This window comes from Psittacula echo (assembly GCF_963264785.1).
Source record: "Psittacula echo genome assembly, chromosome: 3".
Lineage (NCBI taxonomy): Eukaryota > Metazoa > Chordata > Aves > Psittaciformes > Psittacidae > Psittacula > Psittacula echo.
In genome coordinates, this window is record NC_137736.1 from 58,804,906 (window position 1) to 58,823,391 (window position 18,486).

Sequence of the window (18,486 nt, forward strand, 5' to 3'; positions counted from 1 at the left end):
ATCTGAGGATAGAAGTCTCCCACGTTCACAGTACAATTATTTCTCATAGGCGAGCCCATGGACCATTTTAAGTTTGTTTGAAATCTAGCAAATGTATTCTCTGAAGTTACCTAAAAAAGGCATTTTTAAAACTGTCCAAAAATTCTGCTTCAGGCAGGATGCCTTTCAAAAAGATATAACCGATTCAAGCCTATAGAGTTTTAGAGTAATTTAGATGGCTCTAGAGGCCATCTGATCTAGACCCATGGCCAAAGCAGCTTCAAAGCTAGATGAGGTTTTGAATGTTTCCAGCAATGGAGATTCCAATGTCTTTCTGAACAACCTGTTGCAGGCCTTAACCACATGGTATTTCAGTAGGCAAAAGAACATCATAATTCTTCTAAGCATCTTTGAATTCCTATTTTTAGGCTGCAGTGATATTTTCTGTAGAGAAAAGGAGCCCTGATGAGCCCAGTGGTTGAAGATGTAGCCTATATCCCAAAATTAAATAAATGTTTTGCTATTTACTATTTTTCCTTATATCTAGGTCTTTTATATGACCAGCCATACCCCTGTAATTGTACATCTCTTTAAACCAAAATGTTAGTTTAATATTTTTTCTTAGCAAGCAGTTTTGTGCATACACAGATATATATATGTATGTTTTATTTACATATTTATAACATTTATAACATTTATACATTGCTGCATTAATTACTGCTAAAGATTGTTGTGGATATTCTTTTCTAAGTATGTGTGCATTTTCTGTTTTCTCTCTCTTGAGAATAAATACCCTATGCTTTTACATATGTGATGAAAAACCCATTTACTCATGTGCTTACACCTAAGAGCAGCTCCTGAAATCAGCAGTCTTAACTGTAGTGCATAAAGTTGAGCACCTTCATAAACGTTTGCTGGCCTGAGGGTCAGGTTCAAATTACACCCTCTGCCAGAGAAAAAAGAAAGTGATTTTCAGATAGGCTGTTCATACTTGATCCCCAAGGGTAACTGATGGGCAAAATTGTGAAGCTGTTTGTACAAGCCCTTAAAAGTGCCCATTGGAATATTCCCCTCAAATACCTGTCCCAGCAAACTGCATTTTTATTAGGCTCTGATTTTCTTGTATTTTTTTTATGCCACAGGAGTACCAACCACACATGTTTTGGATGAACATGATTGATGCTATGTATCAAAGCCTGGTTTGCTTCTTCATCCCCTATTTTGTAAGTGTTTGGTTTAAGCCATTCTATTTCGAGCATTTTGAGAACTGGCAACATAACTTGAGCTAAGTTCTGTCTCCTCCTTTACAGACTTACTATGATTCGGAGGTGGATATCTTCTCCTGGGGAACTCCTATCACTACAATAGCTCTTTTCACCATCATCTTGCATCTGGCTATTGAAACCAAAACTTGGGTAAGGTGCCCACAGTCTACATAGAAAATCACTGGCATATATGTCATTTGTTTCTTAGTGCTGTTCTTCAAAAACAGAAGATGGTAATTTTGTTTCCTCAGCATGTTCTGTTTTTAGCAAGCATTTTAAGCAAACATGAAAAAGGTTTTAAACTGTGATCTGCAAACAGGTTTGTAGCATTGTATCTGTAATTAGATTTTTTGAAAATAAAAGGCTCTGAACTGTTTGCTGTGCATGGATTTTGCTCCAGGCATTAAGAAGTTTTAATTCAGAATCAGCAAATTTCTCAGAATATAAAGAATTATTATTCTGTTGGTTTTTTTGTTTTAGACTTTTCTCCACTGGTCATCTTGCATCTTCAGTATCCTTTTATTTTTCTTTGTGGCTCTGGTTTACAATGCTTCCTGCCCAGTATGTCATCCTCCATCCAATCCCTACTGGACTATGGAAAGGCTGATGGGAGACCCTATGTTCTATTTCACTTGCATTATATCACCGGTCATTGCATTGCTGCCCAGGTATTGTATCTTCTTTCATGTCTTTTTCATATATGAAAGTACTTTATACATATGATGGCGAGGGCAAGAAACAATCCTTTTTTCAGTCCCCCTCTTTCTTTCTTCCTTACCAGCCAAGTCAGGTTTTTTTCAGTGGCTGATTATATGAATTCAGGTTGTTTAACCTCTCCTGTGCTTCTGACCACAGGAAGAGACACATACAGCTCCTGGCCATAGGCCACAGGAGTGGTGGATAATTGTAGACTGTTGGTCAAACCTCCTGGCCATGCAGAGGTTTACTATCCTGTGAGGTTTCCTGTGGTGCTTCTGGATTCAACCCCTTCTCCCATAACATGCACAGTACAGAAATTCTGGTAGCAGGTTGTGGACTTATTTGCCTACATCTGGATGTAGGAGACGTGCTCTGCAGACTGATCCCCATTGATTTCTCATCAAGAAAGATGAAAGACTCTGTAATCACAAGGTGAATCACTGGCTAAATGTGCAGATTTATTATGCTGCTTGTTATTAAAATATTAGCACAGCATTCAGAGCTTTTCATTTGCAAGCTTTCCTGTGTAAAAGGGACATTAAAAACTCCCTTATTTTTCTGTGTTGTCCTTTTGTCTTGGATATTTTCTCCTAGATACTTCCTTCTTTCAGTTCTTTTCACGTGCACATTCTCCTCTTGCAGGTTTCTGTACAGAACCCTTCAGGGAACACTCTTCCCAACCCAGCTTCAGCTTGGACGCCAGCTGAGTAAACTGTCCCCACAGATTCGCACCCAGCTTCTGACCAAGTTGAATGTAAACGAAACAGTATGTCAGACACAACCCTTTGCAGTCAGCTTCTCACCAAGCCTTCGCTCAAACACTAGTGATTGTTATAAGGCTTACAACCAAAGCACACCTTTGTCAGCATCTCTTCAAACAAGTGAGTCACTCTTCCAAGAGTACCCAAAGGCAGAACATACAACAGATCAGACTGTGGCTGCCTCTCCCCAGGGTTCTGTGTTGTATGGGGAAAACAAGTTCCCCTCATCAGCAGGTAATCTAGAAAGGTCCATGGGATTTCATGAAGTTAGACACAGCACTTCAGAGGTGGAGTCATTGCCTGTGGGAGCAACATTCCCATGGAGCTCAGCAGTCAACCAAGCAGATTTCAGTTTGTTGAAGTGGATCACATCAACTCCATTGTTCAGTCGCATTGGGACTGTTTTACAGGTGTCATCGAGCAGTTTACAAAATGACACGCAGGACAGTATGCGTGTGCTTGGCTCTTCTTTGCATGTGGACTTCAAAGGCTTAAAAGAACAGAGCTCAAATAACTTGCAGGACAAAATGAAGGGGTCCTCATCTGATCATTGTAAAAGTGACAATTCTGAGACCACCTTTTTATGACATGGGCCTTAAATATATTTATATATTTTCTATTTGCACACATTTATAATGAGATTATTTGTTTCCAAAGATGAAACAGAAAATCAAAGGTACAGAATGATTATTTAAGAATGTTTAAATACAGTATATTGAAATAAGAGCTTTAAATATAAAAAGAAACACTTGAAAGTTCCATTTATATTGTTTTATTTTTTCATCTCATTTTGTAAGGAAATGCTGTCTCTTTATTTTTCAGATGCTTCTCTTTTATTCTGACACATACTGTAAAAGCAAAGGACCTATCTACCATATACAAAAGGATTAGATTCAGCAATAATTACTGATATCATCATAGGCCATTCAGTGATCAAGGAGGAAAAAACATGATAATAAATAGGCACTGTATTCCATCCGTCATCTGCTTGCCAAGGTGTTTTGTCACTGGATCAAACTATTAGGCAAGACTATCAAATCATTATACACGTCTCTGTAAATGTTAACAGTATCTTACCATCACATTAATAATACTGGTATTTTATAAGTGACACCATATTTTGATATTGCAGCCATAGCATTTTATGTGTCATGATAATAAATAAATGACCATCCATATTGCAAAGTGAATTCCCAGTCTGGCATTAATAGTAATTCAACCCTTCACTTCAGAGTAGCTCGTATTTGGCCAGTCACAGCATTACATCAGGTTGATCTATTTCTGAAGTAAAGCTGCTGCTTGTTTGTGAGGAATGATTTGGTGGCAAAGAGCTGATGCATTGTGTCCACTGTAGAGTGTGAACAGGGGGCGTCTCTGATCTTCTCTGCTGGAGCACTAGCACAAGTAGGCTGGTTTTGCTGAAGTCAGTCCTTGATAGTGGTGGAGCAGAGCACAGGCAGGGTGGAGTTTTGTAGGCACATTCACTGCAGTTTCAGCCAGGTTAAATCAAGTCCTAGGTGATCAGGAAGGGGCATGACCAGCTGTGAGGGTGCAGTGCTATGCGGAGGTACTTGAGTCTAGTTCCAGTCTGAAAAGTAAGGAGCTGCACTGCTCTCTGAGGTTATTTATGCCTGACCGACCTCATGTGGTTGTAAATCACAAACTGCCACTGGTACATGGATGTGCAGCTGCACTATGTAAGCCTGGTGGATCTCAAGGGGATTTATCCCTGAAAGGCTGCTTAGTTCTTTCCTGTCTAGTCACTATGACCATGTACAAATTAGCTACTGCACTTTTTTGTTTCCTCATTGCAGGTTTTCAGATGGCTTTTTCCTTTCTTGCCTTCAGCCCTGTAAAGCCAGAATTTGTTTGCGCAGCCTGCCTCCCACATGGATTGCTTCAGCCCATTAGGCCACAGTGCCAACCCACTTGCTAATCCACTCAGGATATTTTTTTTCCAAAGATTTACACACTGGCCTCCATCCCAAAAACAGAATTGATAATGTGAAACTGTAAAATGCCAGTGAAGGGAGGAGATGAAAGCAATCTAAGTAAGAGCTGTCAGCCTGTATTTACCCTCGTGATACATGACATCCACATGTAGCTAAACTGCATTGTGGGATTAGAACTGACTAGGGACAGGGCAGAGACACTAAGGGATTTACTCTCCCAGTCTCCAGTGAATAGTTTTAAGCATGTGATTAATTAAAAAAAAAATAAATATCTGAAGCACACTTTCTTCCTTTAGCCTCTAGTTAAAGGGTAACAAGGCTTTATGTGTCTGTATTTTAATGAAGGAAAGCATGCCTGTTGACTCATTTGTTACTGGCTGAAAACATTTTGACATTTCTCTGCTTTATATTATGACAGAAATGGGGAACTAATAGTGAGCACTCGGTTTCCGTGAAGGTAGGTAGGCATCTGCCCTGTCAGTGCCAACATGAGCTGGGAGCTGCTGAGGTGTGCATTCTGACACACACTCTAAAGCAGGGCAGAGTCCCATGCCCTCAGAGAACCTTGTTTCTCTCCACTTGCTGGAAAGACAGCCTGCAGGACTCGGCTCCCTGTCTGTGCAAGTGTCTGTGGCTGGGTGAGACAGCTCCGAGGTTAGACATATCTGCTTGCTCTACCAACCTTTTCGTTCTCAATAGTAGCTCTGCTGGGATGACTTTGCAGGTGATTTTTTGCAAGGTTAGCTGGCTGTATTTAAAGCAAACTGTGCAGAGATTGCCACTGTAAATAACTCGCCTGTGTGGAGTTCCAGTGCCTTTTAATGTCAAGGGGGAAAATCGAGTGACACTTTGAAATGTGTAAATGTTGCCATCTGGTTAGAAATGTTCTTCTGCTTGTAAAACAGGATCTCACAGAAGGACATAGGATCAGATACCAGGTAGGCAGAGTTCGCAGGTTTGTGAGACATTAAATTCTGTCTGTGTCGTGGGGTCGCAGCAGGAGCTTGCCATGTATATCATACGTGAGTGCCCTCTCTGTTCCTGCAGCAGCCCCAGCAGGCAGGTGAGAATCTCTCGATGTTGGCTCCTCCTCATCTTTCCACATGCATTTTTGGTTCCCACAGGCCTTCATGGGACTTGCCTGGTGCTGGCAACAGAAAGGGCTGGAACATCGCTGGACTTTGGCTCAGAGCTGTATAATCTCCTCAAAAGGAACCTCAATTCCTCGCTCGCTGTGCTTCCGTGATACCAGATTCAGGTGGTTGTGCTCTCAGTGTTCCAAAGACTGTTTGCATAGGTAACGATAAAAGGGTTCGAGGTGCTTATACGCTGCCAGAGAGTTGTGTTAAGTTGCCACTGAGAGTGTGAGGGTAGTACATCTGTGTTACATATTTAGGGAAACTATAGATCTAAATCCTTAGCTGCTACAAACATCATAGCCCTTCCAGTCTCTGCAAGCTGACTTACCCCAGCTGGGAGTCAGCCCTCAATAACTGCTGTGTTTTGTTGCAAAACCAAAAATCCTTAGAGATATATTGAAGTGTAAATGCTCCCTTCATACTAGAAGTATCTTTATTACAGCAGCAGCCTGCAAACTTGTATGAGTTTAATCTCAAATAGACCAAATAATCCTGCTGACCTTAATGGAGCAGTGGCCTCAGCCAGATTGCTTGTGTCCTTACAAGTAGATGGGAAGCTGTGCCACACTGAAGCCTTCATGTGCCAAAACTAGACAGCAAGATACCTAGAGGCACAGCAGGATGTCAGCAAGCAAAGTGTCTGCATTTTCCTTTGGGAGATAATGTTGTAAAATGGTATAAATAAAATGGAATCTAAACCAACATTTGGAGGAAAAAAAATGAACAGTATTTCACATTTGGAACGAAAATATTAAGCAATTTTTCATTTCAAATTTCATCTTTTTATTTCAAATCAGTTCTGTCTTCAGCTGCCAGAAGAAAAACACATCAAAGCAAGTTACTTGCTAGGCTTTAGGGCTTGTCAACATTTTGAGGCTGCTATTAATATTTGAAACATTTTAACTAAACAAATACTAATGGCTTTTTGAAGGTGTATACATCGATTTTTGTAACATAGAAATAAACTTTTACAGTTATTCCTGTCAGTGCAGTTGAGCAGTTGTCAAACCAGGAAAAACAAAGCTTTGAGTTCCTGAGGTCAATCCTCAAAAAGCATGCAAGGGTTTATTAAAAGATTCCACGAGGCAATTAAAACAATACTCATGTTTGGTCTGTTACCAACAGCAGCCCCCTGTACGCTGTTTAAAGTATTTGCTCTGCACTCTGCAAGCATTGCTCCATGTTGCTGGCTGGAGTAGTCCATCTGAGTTAATGACTGAGAAGAGAGTTGTGAATTAAGCATCACAGCGTTCTGTGTTTCCTACTCTTATTTACGTGAAATAACTTCTCAGTAATTTATGCATTTTATAAATTTCTCCGGGGTGTGTAAAGGTCTTCGAGAAACAGCCAGAACTCTTCTATCAGGTTAGTGTTCTCTTCTCAGAAATAATGTCTCCTACATATTCCAGTGCACTGGAACTGGGCATATAAATGTCAAAACAGGAACAGAACAGCACTCTGGTATTTTTTTCCAAGATTTTCCAGCTACACATCACTGGTCTGTGTGCCCAGACAGTCGTGCACCTATTTGCCACCCTATTGCACTGACTGTGGAACCATGGCCCTACTGCCTCATGGCCTTTAAATAATCTATGCTTTTCACAAACTGGAAAGATGATGCAGTTTCAAGGCCAGGTTGGATGGGGTTTTGAGCAACCTGGTCTAGTGGAAGGTGTCCCTGCCCATGGCAGGGGGGTTGGAACTAGGTGAACTTTCAATCCTAAACACTCTATATGATTCTATGCCAGTTCTTACTGTGGCCATATTGAGTGACACCTTGTATTGATTTTAATGCTTCTTTGATGAAGAGAGAGCTCATCCTTTAGCTAGGAAAATTTAGTCAGTCCCTGACAAATTATTCAACCAGAGACTGCTGTTTCTTCCATTATACGACTTTCTCAACTGCCTTGCATTGAACCTTGATTTGTCATTTATTTATTTGCACCCAATACTGCCTAGGGCACAGCCTATGTATCTTCAATTTAAAAAAAAACCAGCAAAATACTTTTGCCCTGACTTAAAAGGTTCATAATAGGGAAAGATTTACAAATGTCTTCAGTTCTGGACACCCAGATGGAGACGAGTGTTTTCCAGATGTCTGGGCTGTGAAACCCTGTAGTGCATCACACATTGAGAGGGACCTCTGGTGCTTTATGTGCTTCAAGTTTTCCTGGTTTTTGCAGGGGGGCTGGCCACCTTGAAAAACCAAAATCTAAAATTAGAAGCCACTGTTGAAAATGGTAACTGTGCCACAAGGACCATGATTTATTTTCACTTTAAAAGAGCAGCGAAACAAAGGACTAACTTTTAATGAAGGTTTTTCTATATAGCTACATGAGAAATCATCTCTATGTTGAGCAGCAGCTTCCGTGTGGTTTTAAGTATGACTGTTTGCTCTGTGCAGTAACGTCTCCCTTGATACGTGAAGTGCAGCACTACATAAATCCTTCCAAAATGAGGTTTAGCACATCCTAGCCAGGGCAGGCAAAGACGGCCAGGTACTACAGCCACCTTTGCTGCTGGAAGGACTTTAGCTGGGTTGGCTCTCAAAGTCCTGCTCCATCAGCTTGTCTTCCATAAGGCCTGCCTGCATGATACGGCCTCATGAGACGTACAACTGAACAAGAACCTTGTTAAAACTGGATTGAAGACTTCAATGTTTATCATGGTCATTGATGCTGCTGCAATGTGCTTAGTGTATCCATGGAAATAGTGTCTTATTGAACACAAAATGCTTGAAAAACCATTTTGAGAGACTGGAAAGTGTCAGTGAAGGGCTGGCACGAGCTGAATAGAAGCTGCTCAAACCTGGTGGAGTGCCCGGGTCCTCTGGAGGGAGGTGTCCCAGGACTTTTAACTGCTCTTTATTAACTGGACACTTGCCCCAAGCTGGGGCAGGGTGCAGGTTTTCAGAGGCAGTGTTGACTCAGAACTGGAGCAAGGGGCCTCACTCAGGCCCTGCAGCCCTTTGGGTGCTAAAACCTGACACTTCACTGCTGTAGCTAATGTCAGTAGTTCCTGGCCCAGACTTCCCAGTGGTACATTGCTTGTGTTTGCTCATTGCCTTTACCAAAAAAGCTGTAGGTTTTAAAGTCTCCAGTTTATTCCTGGAAAGCCCGTTTATGTACATGAAGGCACCAAACTGTCCCTGCGGCCAGGCTTGTGTGGATGCAGTTCCCACCTTTCTTCCCTTCCCAGCTTTCCTCCCAAAACATGGAGGCCACAAAGAACCACTTGGACCCTCAGAAACCCAAACCACACCAGAGATGCTGCTCACCATTTACATACCTGGAAACAAGAAAAGTGTGGCCTCCAGGACCCTTCTGTTAATGAAAACAGCAGAGACGCCTCTGTTTTAAGTAACATCTCAGTGGATATGTCCTTTGTACCCTTCTCAACTGCCTGTCAAAGGGAGCTCAGCAACAGTCCTATTCTTTATGCGCGAATGCTCCAAAACTTGGGACCAAAAAGGGGGACATTGAGCCTTTAATTGTAAAAACCTGAAAATAGAAAGCTTTTTTCTTGTTTGTTTTTTTTTTTTTAATCAAATTCTTGATGAAAATGTGGGGGTTATATTTACTAAAAACCAACATTTATGACAAACTCTTTCAATCAGCCGTGTGTACTGTTAGAGCTGCAGGAACCAATTTTATCCCGAGTGGGCTGGGTGTTTGCAGTTTGTAAGATCCTTGTCATTTTCCAGACACAATTAACTTTGTGGCTGGTTTGTTTTGCCAAGCCCCCAAGAATTCAATAAAAACGTTATAACTGAAGGAGATTCAATCTGCAGCTCCACATAAGATGATGGAAGTACAAAGTTGTGTTAGTGTCATCTGGAAACCAAAGGCAAACGATGACAGCAAGGGAAGCATTGGAGGCAAAGGCTCCTCTCCTTTGTGTGCCTATGGAAAAGATTGAGATGAACAAAGGGAACAAGAGCTACGGTTCACCTGAAGGTGTCTGAATTTTGAAGGTTAAAAGTGAGTTAATGCATCTATATCCAAACGTCCTGGTGGTGTGTGCAACCGCCAAACCCAGGCAACAGCTTTTCCTGCCCATCGAATGTTGCTTTAAGCTTTAAGGCAAGATAGTCAGGGTCTTGGATTATTTGCTGCTAAAGAGAGAAGCCAGCTTTTCTAGAGCAATACCCTGTGTGGGTTTATTGCATTCAGTTGGCTTCAGTTGTAGTCTACCAGCGATCACCCCCTTGCCAGATGGCTCTTGCTCACCCAGGACTGAAGTCAAGTGGTGTCTCTGACTGTGAGGTTTAGAGACACAGCAAATACTGTGAGGTTTCATGAACACATCTGCTCTCACCTGATCCCACAAGAGAAGGGTGATGGCAGGGGGCGTCCCAGCCTTCTGCCAGCCTCTGGCAAATCTGCACTTCCTCATTGCATGTGGCACCTCCAGCCCCTGTGCATCCCCCTCTAGTCCCTCCAGGGACCACAGTGCAAGCAGAGGAAATACATTGCCGTACCCATTGCCAAACAAGCACCCATGGACCCTTCTCTGCATCTCAGCTCCCTGTTCTCCTCAGTCTGACATAACCGTATAACCATGAAACCATATGGGATCTTGCTCCAGCCAGTATTAGTCCTCTGTAAATTATAAAAATAAAATACTAACTGTCACATTTTTGTAACCAGGAGGGTGGCTGACAGGGCACAGCCCCGGGACACAAGTCCTCCTAAGGCTGTATGCACCGGGAGGTGCTTTATCACGTAAAGAATGTTACAGGCATAGGTGCACCACTCGTATTTTCCATCCCCGTCTGCTTCTCTCCTCTATCGCTGCTTTCTGAGTGGGGGGTTTCTCCTGTGCCAGGAACAGATGTTCAGCTCATCGTCCTCATCCATCCTCAAGGACAGGTCTGCAGCTGACATCCCCAGCACAGCCCAGAGGCCACTGCCACTGGCCAGGCAAGTCCAGGGGGCAGCTCTGCTCTCGGAAGCCATCAGAGCCCATTGGCTGGGTTTTGAAGAAGAGAAAACCCCTATTGTTCAAAGCAAGCAGAAGGAAGCATGCACGGTTCTTCAGGTTTAAATAATAGGCTCTCAAACACTTCTTATGGGTAATTTAGTGTTGTCTGAAGAGAGAAGCAATTTACATGTCCTGTTGTTTGTTAGGAACAGGAAAAAAAAGCAAGGAGAAATGTGTCTGTATTAGCACAGTGTGGACTTCTTGTCTTCAAATCAACTGCTTGAAGTCGAAAAAGAAACCCTTTGTGTCCTTGTATTGCTGGTGCTGGCCTTCATTTTGAGCCACTTGTTATCTACAAGCAGAAAGTGCTTCTGCACAGGGGGAGGAAAAACACATTATTTAAAAGAAGAACTGTATCGTTTATTTTAAAGCAATGTGGAGATTTTAAACCTGTAACAAGGTGCCTTGAGACAAAGGCTCAGATTCAAGGGTCTCCAAGTAGGAAAACCGCATTTTGCTCCTCACACTAAGGAAGAAAGTGTGAGCTGAAAACTGGACTATTTTCCATTATATTTGCTTCAGATTTATGTGAGGCTTATCCTTAAGGAACCCATCCGAGGCAGGTTTATGAAGACATTTTGAAAGGTCAGGGTATTTTTAAACCACCGTTACTCTGGAAAAACACCCCTCCTGCACTGAAAACTGTTTCTCACACCTCCCAGAACAGCTTGCTCGCTGCTCACTGAACCGATACCTAATTACTACCTTTCCCCCTCGTTTCCAAGGGGGTGGGTTTATGGCAAAGCTGTCCCCTGCCTGAAGGTGTGCTGGTCCCCACAGGTCTGAGTGGTGCCTGGGCTCTGCGGGTGCTCCTGTGTGTCAGGCTGTGAGAAACCTCCAAAACAAACCATCAGACAAAGGCAAACTTGTCTGCTCCCTCCCTCCCTGATTAACAGCTTCCTGTGCAGGGCTGGTCTCTTCTAGAGCTTTCCCAGGCAGTGGAGGGTAAGCAGCCAGGCTTTAGACCCAATAAAGAAACAACACACAAGCCAGCAGAGAAATAGTGGGGGGAACCGATTTTGTTTCTAGCATTAAAAAAAATGAAAAGATGAAAAGATGCCACGATGCTGCTTAGGTTTAGCAAAGTGTTTTCTTCCTTTTCATCTCCTTGATAGCACATGTGGCTCCATGAACTTTGGCATTCAGCATCCCTCTCTCCAGCCCTGTGCAACCGAAGTGGAGACATGTCTATACACGGGCTGGGGAGTGAGCCATCTTTCTGCGCACTAACTTACCTCAGTGACATGTATTCAAAGGTCATAAACTGAATAAACTGTACCAGTTACATGTAGGAAACAGGGAAGCTGGAAAGGCAGCATCTTTGTCCATGCACCAGCACAGCTGGAAAGAGTAAATGAGCTCTACTTCAGTGACAGGGCAGCTGGATGCAGAAGAATACAGCGGGATGCTACAGGATGCTGTGGGATGCCACAGGATGCAGCAGGACTTTGCAGAGCACAAGATGTGCTTGTGCTGCAGACGCTGCCATGGGCTCGCTGCGCTGCTGGCAGGGACAGGAGGTCACCAGTGCAGAGGCAGCTGCCAGCTTCCCTGTGCAGATGCTGATGCACAGATGAAAGTCCAGTGTACATGCAGGGGAGCTCGGTATGCCTGTGTTTGAGAGCTCAATAAACCGGTATCAGGTTTATTCCTTCATAGAACAGCCCAGGTGGTGTGCAGGCAGACCTCTGAGACGAATGTGATAATGTCCGAGGTGTATTTCACGTCTGACTCAAAAGGGCAGAGCAAATTTACATCTTATTTTGTCACCAAGTACTTCTGTATCTTGTATTCGCAGGCCAGAGCAAATTTCCTCGAGGCTCATGTGAGAGTTATAGACTAAACTGATCATCTATCAGACTACCAGGATGGAGGCTCCCTGCTTGTCTCAGCCACTGTCACAAGAGGAAAAGCAAGTGACAACTCCCATTCAAACCATGAAATGAAACCCAGCAGGCACTGCCTGTGACAGTAAGTGGTGAGCGTTCTCTCAACACGCTTGTCTTTATCTCGACCCATGAGCTTCCCATTATATTTTCTCTCCCCTGTCTAGCTGAGGAGGAGAGGGACAGAGTGGCTTTGGTGGGCTGGAGTGTCCAGCCAGGGTCAACCCACCACATATTTATTAATCTACTCAGTAAAAGGCCATCAAGTTTTTAAAGCATTTATTTCCCAAAAAGACATCAACAACAATAAAATCAGGTACTTTCTCTTTCCCATAAATTGACTGCTGTCAGCTGTAGTGATTTAGGAAGGTGCTAGATGATTTCTTTGCATTTCTTTAGTTATTATTGTTTTCGATCTGAGGTACTTCTGAAGTTACTGGCCATAAAAATCCCAGGATATAGATCAAGAACCCAAAACACGGCTGTGCATGACTGCAAGGCATCCTACACCGATCATTGCTTTTAAGCCTGGCCTCTCCCTTCTTTTTGTCTTTTTTAGTTTGTTTTGAATCTGCTTTCAGACTTCTTTGTTGAAGGAAAACCTCTGACTGAGGAGTGGGTCCTTCCTTATGCTCCCAAAATACTAGGGCCCTGTCTTATTCTCTCCTCTCACAGTAAGAAGTTGTAGTCCAAGCATTGTTCCACAGGGAAATTCCCATCCCTCTGGGCAGTGCTCTGCATCTCCAGGAAACTATTTGCTAAAATCTGGAACCTTGTTTGCACTCCCTCTCCAGGGCTGACGTTACTCTTCTGCAGCTCACATCCTCCAAGGCACCATCACTATCTGGGGATGCCCTGACAGCAGGACGAAGGCCAATGAAGGCGTTGACTGATGCTGCATAGATGAAAGAGGTACATTCCTGTGTAACCTGCTCTAGGTGGCCCTGCCTTGGCAGAGGGTTTGGACCAGATGATCCCCAGTGATCCCTTCCAATCCCAGTGATTCTGTGATCTGTGATTTTGCCATCAGTAATTTTGACAAGAAGGGGTTTTCAGCACTTGGTCACTTGTGGCAGGGGAGGCTTGAGCTGAAGTGCTGTCACTCCTGATGTCTGTGTTTGTCCTATTTCCTTCAGCCACCACCAGAGGAGGGTCCTTTGTGCCAATAAAAATCCTTTAATCAGCCTGCATGCTTATTCGAAGCTCTGAAAGCTCTGCCTCGGGTGTTTGATCAGAACTATGTCACGCGGCCAGAAAATCTGTGAGAAACACTGCTTTCTGCTTTGTGTTTTGCAGTATGCCGCTGACACAACACAGCCAGGAATTCCCCTTGCTGGGAGGGTGAGGTGCTGGAATGGGCTGAGGACTTCTCCTGTCCCACAGGGAGGTGGAGGTGGCTCCGGGGTTGTGGGAGGGAGGCAAAGTCCCTTGTCTTTGTCCCCGGCAAAGCCATCGTGAGCAGTAAGAGCAGAGGAACTGCACAGCCCTGAAGAAACCTCACCAAAATATCTCATTCCTAGGGAAAGGGCAGGGCCTACTCCTGCCCCAAGCAGCTACAGGGTGAAGGGTGTGGGACTCCCACCTCCAGAATGAGAAATCCCTTTCCTCCCCTTCTCCTGAAGTGCCTCGAATACCTATCTACACCAGCCAAGTACCACACTATTTTCTTCCAGGCGAGCAGCAGCTTGGGATGCATCAGGGCTTTGGGAAGCCTGGAAAGGCAGGGGATGCACCAGGTTGTATCAGTGCAAAAGCAGAGCCTTCATTAGGAAACCTGGGAGGGTGTCTGTTTGCATTCAAGGGAGGGTTCTGGTGGTGACCAGCAACATACAAGGGCCTGGACCCCTGCCTCACCCAGGTTAGTCCTACCCTGGAGGCTTGGGTCACACCTTGGCAAAGAGCCTGCTCCTAAGGAGACAAATGATGGCACATGGGAAATTTTTCCATATAATAATTATCCAGAAGCTGCATACAGCTTTTTCCCTCTTCACTTTCCTTCACCCCCACACCCTCCCAGTCTCTCCCTGGAAAAATACCTCCACCAATAAGGTATTAATGTATTTTCTTTCCTGAGTCATAGCATAATAGAATCACAGGATGGTTTGAGTTGGAAGGGACCTTCAAAGGTCATCTAGCCCAACCCCCTTGCAATAAGCAGGGACATTTTCAACTAGATCAGGTTGCCCAGAGCCACATCCAGCCTGGCCTTGAATGTTTCCAGGGATGGTGCATCTACCAAATTTTTGGGTAACCTGTCTCAATATTTCACCACCCTCCTTATAAAAAACTTTCTTCCTTGTATCTAGTCTGAATCTACCTTCTTTTAGTTTAAAACCATCACCCTCACTTGGATGAGCCAACCAGGAGAGGAGCGCTGCTGGATCTCATCCTCACTAACAAGGAGGGGCTGGTCGAAGCAGTAAAGGTTGAGGGCTGCCTTGGTTGCAGCGACCACGAGATGGTGGAATTCAGGATCTTGTGTGGTAGGACCAGTACAATAGCAAGTAGAATTGCAACCCTGGACTTCAGCAGGGCAAACTTTGGCCTTTTCAAGCAATTGCTAGGGGAAATCCCATGGGCAAGGCTGCTTGAAGGTAAAGGGGCCCAAGATAGTTGGTTGGCATTCAAGGATTGCTTATTCCAAGCTCAAGAGCAGAGCATCCCGACACGTAGGAAGTCAAGGAAGAGGGCCAGGAGACCTGCGTGGATAAATAGGGAACTGCTGGGTATGCTCAAGTGGAAGAGGAGAGTTTACAGGTCATGGAAGGAGGGGCTGGCCACTCGGGAGGAATATAAGGCTGCTGCTAGAGGATGTAGGAAGGCAGCTAGGATGGCTAAGGCCTCCTTAGAATTAAATCTGGCCAGAGGGGTCAAGGACAGCAGAAAGAGCTTTTTCAATTTGTCGTGGTTTAAGCCCAGGCCGTAAATCAGAACCACGAAGTCCACTTCCCCCCCACCACCACCTTTCTTCCCTCTGCTTCTGGAGGGACGGGGAGGAGAATCAAAAGAATGCAGCTCCCACAGGTTGAGATAAGAACAGTTTAATAACTAAGGTATAACACAAATCACTACTGCTACCACCAATAGTAATAACGATAAAGGAAATAACAAGGAAGAGAATACAACCGCTCACCGACCGGTACCTCACCCCCACCCTGCCATGATCCAGCCCTTCTGGGTAACTCCCAGTTCTACCTCCTGGGCATGACGTGCTGTGGTATGGAATACCTCTTTGGCTAGTTTGGGTCAGGTGTCCTGTCCCTGCTTCCTCCTGGCTTCTCCTCCTCCCTGGCAGAGCATGAGACTCACAAAGTCCTTGATCAGTCTAAACATCAATGTTATCAGCTCCGTTCCCAGGCTGAAAGTCAAAAACACAGTGCTGCAACAGCTACTAAGAAGGGGGAAAAATGACTGCTACTGCTGAACCCAGGACACAATTACATGGCAGATAAAACTAACACCAGAGGCAAGGTAGGCCCCCTGATGAACGGGATGGGTGCCCTGGTGACAGAAGATACAGAGGTGGCAGAGTTATTGAATGCCTTCTTTGTCTCAGTCTACTCTGCCGGAGGCAGTCCTGAAGAGCCCTGTACCCCTGTGACCTCAGATGAAGTCAGGTCAATGGAGCAGTTTGCCTTAGTCAATGACGAATGGGTTAGAGACCAGTTGATCAATCTGGACATCCATAAATCCATGGGTCCAGATGGGATGCACCTGCGGGTGCTGAGGGAACTGGCGGAAGTCATTGCTAGACCACTCTCCATCATCTTTACCAAGTCTTGGGAAACGGGAGAGGTGCCTGAGGACTGGAGGAAAGCAAATGTCACTCCAGTCTTCAAAAAGGTCAAGAAGGAGGACCCGGGTAACTATAGACCGGTCAGCCTCACCTCCATCCCTGGAAAACTGATGGAACACCTTATCCTTGGTGCCATCTTAAGGCATGTCAAGGATAAGAGGGTTATGAGGGGCAGTCAACATGGCTTTCCCAAGGGGAAGTCATGCTTGACCAACCTCATAGCCTTTTATGAGGAAGTAACACGGTGGATGGATGATGGCAGGGCGGTGGATGTGGTCTACCTTGACTTCAGCAAAGCATTTGACACAGCCTCCCACAGCATCCTCATAGCTAAATTGAGGAAGTGTGGTCTGGATGATCAGGTAGTGAGGTGGACTGCAAACTGGCTGAAGGAGAGAAGCCAGAGAGTTGCAGTCTATGGGGCGGAGTCCAGTTGGAGGCCTGTATCTAGTGGAGTGCCTCAAGGGTCAGTACTGGGACCAGTATTATTTAATATATTCATCAACGATTTAGATGAGGGAATTGAGTGTACTGTCAGCAAGTTTGCTGATGACACTAAGCTGGGAGGAGTGGCTGACACGCCAGAAGGCTGTGCTGCCATCCAGCGGGACCTGGACAGGCTGGAGAGTTGGGCAGGGAGAAACTTGATGAAATATAACAAGGGAAAGTGTAGAGTCCTGCATCTGGGCAGGAACAACCCCAGGTTCCAGTATAGGTTGGGGAACGACCTGTTAGAGAGCAGTGTAGGGGAGAGGGACCTGGGGGTCCTAGTGGATGGCAGGATGACCATGAGCCAACACTGTGCCCTTGTGGCCAAGAAGGCCAATGGCATCCTGGGGTGTATTAGAAGGAGGGTGGTCAGTAGGTCGAGAGAGGTCCTCCTTCCCCTCTACTCTGCCCTGGTGAGACCGCACCTGGAATATTGTGCCCAGTTCTGGGCCCCTCAGTTCAAGAAGGACAGGGACCTGCTGGAGAGAGTCCAGCGCAGGGCAACTAAGATGATTAAGGGAGTGGAGCATCTCCCTTATGAGGAAAGGCTGAGGGAGCTGGGTCTCTATAGTTTGGAGAAGAGGAGACTGAGGGGGGATCTTATTAGTGTATATAAATATATAAAGGGGGAGTGTCATGAGGATGGAGCCAGGCTCTTCTCAGTGGCAAACAATGATAGGACAAGGGGTAATGGGTACAAACTGGAACACAAGAGGTTCCACTTAAACTTGAGAAGAAACTTCTTCTCAGTGAGGGTGACGGAACACTGGAACAGGCTGCCCAGGGAGGTTGTGGAGTCTCCTTCTCTGGAGACATTCAAAACCCACCTGGACACATTCCTGTGTAACCTTATCTAGGTGTTCCTGCTCCGGCAGGGGGATTGGACTAGATGATCTTTTGAGGTCCCTTCCAATCTCTAACATACTGTGATACTGTGATACCCTTTGTCCTATCACAACAGGCCCTACTGAAAATTCTCATCTTTCTTAAGCCCCCTTTAGGTGCTGGAATGCTGCCGGAAGGTTTCTCTGGAACATTCTCTTCTCCAGGATGAACAACCCCGACTCCCTGAGCTTTTCTTTAATGCATTTTCTTTTTGCATCCAGACTTAATTCATCTTCAGCCAGCTATAAAGATTACTGAAGGGATTAGGTGCATATAGAGGTGGCAATCAGATACATCCTTGGTATCAATATGGACTGTGAGAAATTTTACACTGTGCTTTTGGAAAAAGCCTAGTGGGAAACACACTGAGGAAAAAGAGGAACATTAACCCTGTCTGTTGCTTACAGTATTTCTGAAGCTTTCTGAGGGATTTGGCTTCCCTGCAGCTTCCACACAGCTTCGTGCTCCAGAGAGAGAAGGGACCCCATGTGCCCAGGAAGGGTTCCCTTGGCACTGGGAATCACTCAGAGTCTCACTGGAGCTATTCTGGGAATCACTGTCCTTTTGCTGGTGAAAAGTAGGAAAATGAAGATGCCCTTCTGGAGAGCAAGGGGGTTTTAAACCCTGAAACATCACCCCAGCAATGTTTCAC

General features: G+C 44.8%; 1 long non-coding RNA gene across 1 annotated transcript; it reads left to right on the forward strand.

The window, feature by feature from the left end:
• The first annotated feature begins 1,150 nt into the window (after positions 1–1,150).
• On the forward strand, positions 1,151–1,779 carry LOC308219316. The gene is made up of 3 exons (XR_013956474.1): positions 1,151–1,202; positions 1,290–1,394; positions 1,725–1,779. It is a non-coding gene; the product is annotated as an uncharacterized lncRNA (long non-coding RNA).
• The last annotated feature ends 16,707 nt before the right edge of the window (positions 1,780–18,486 follow it).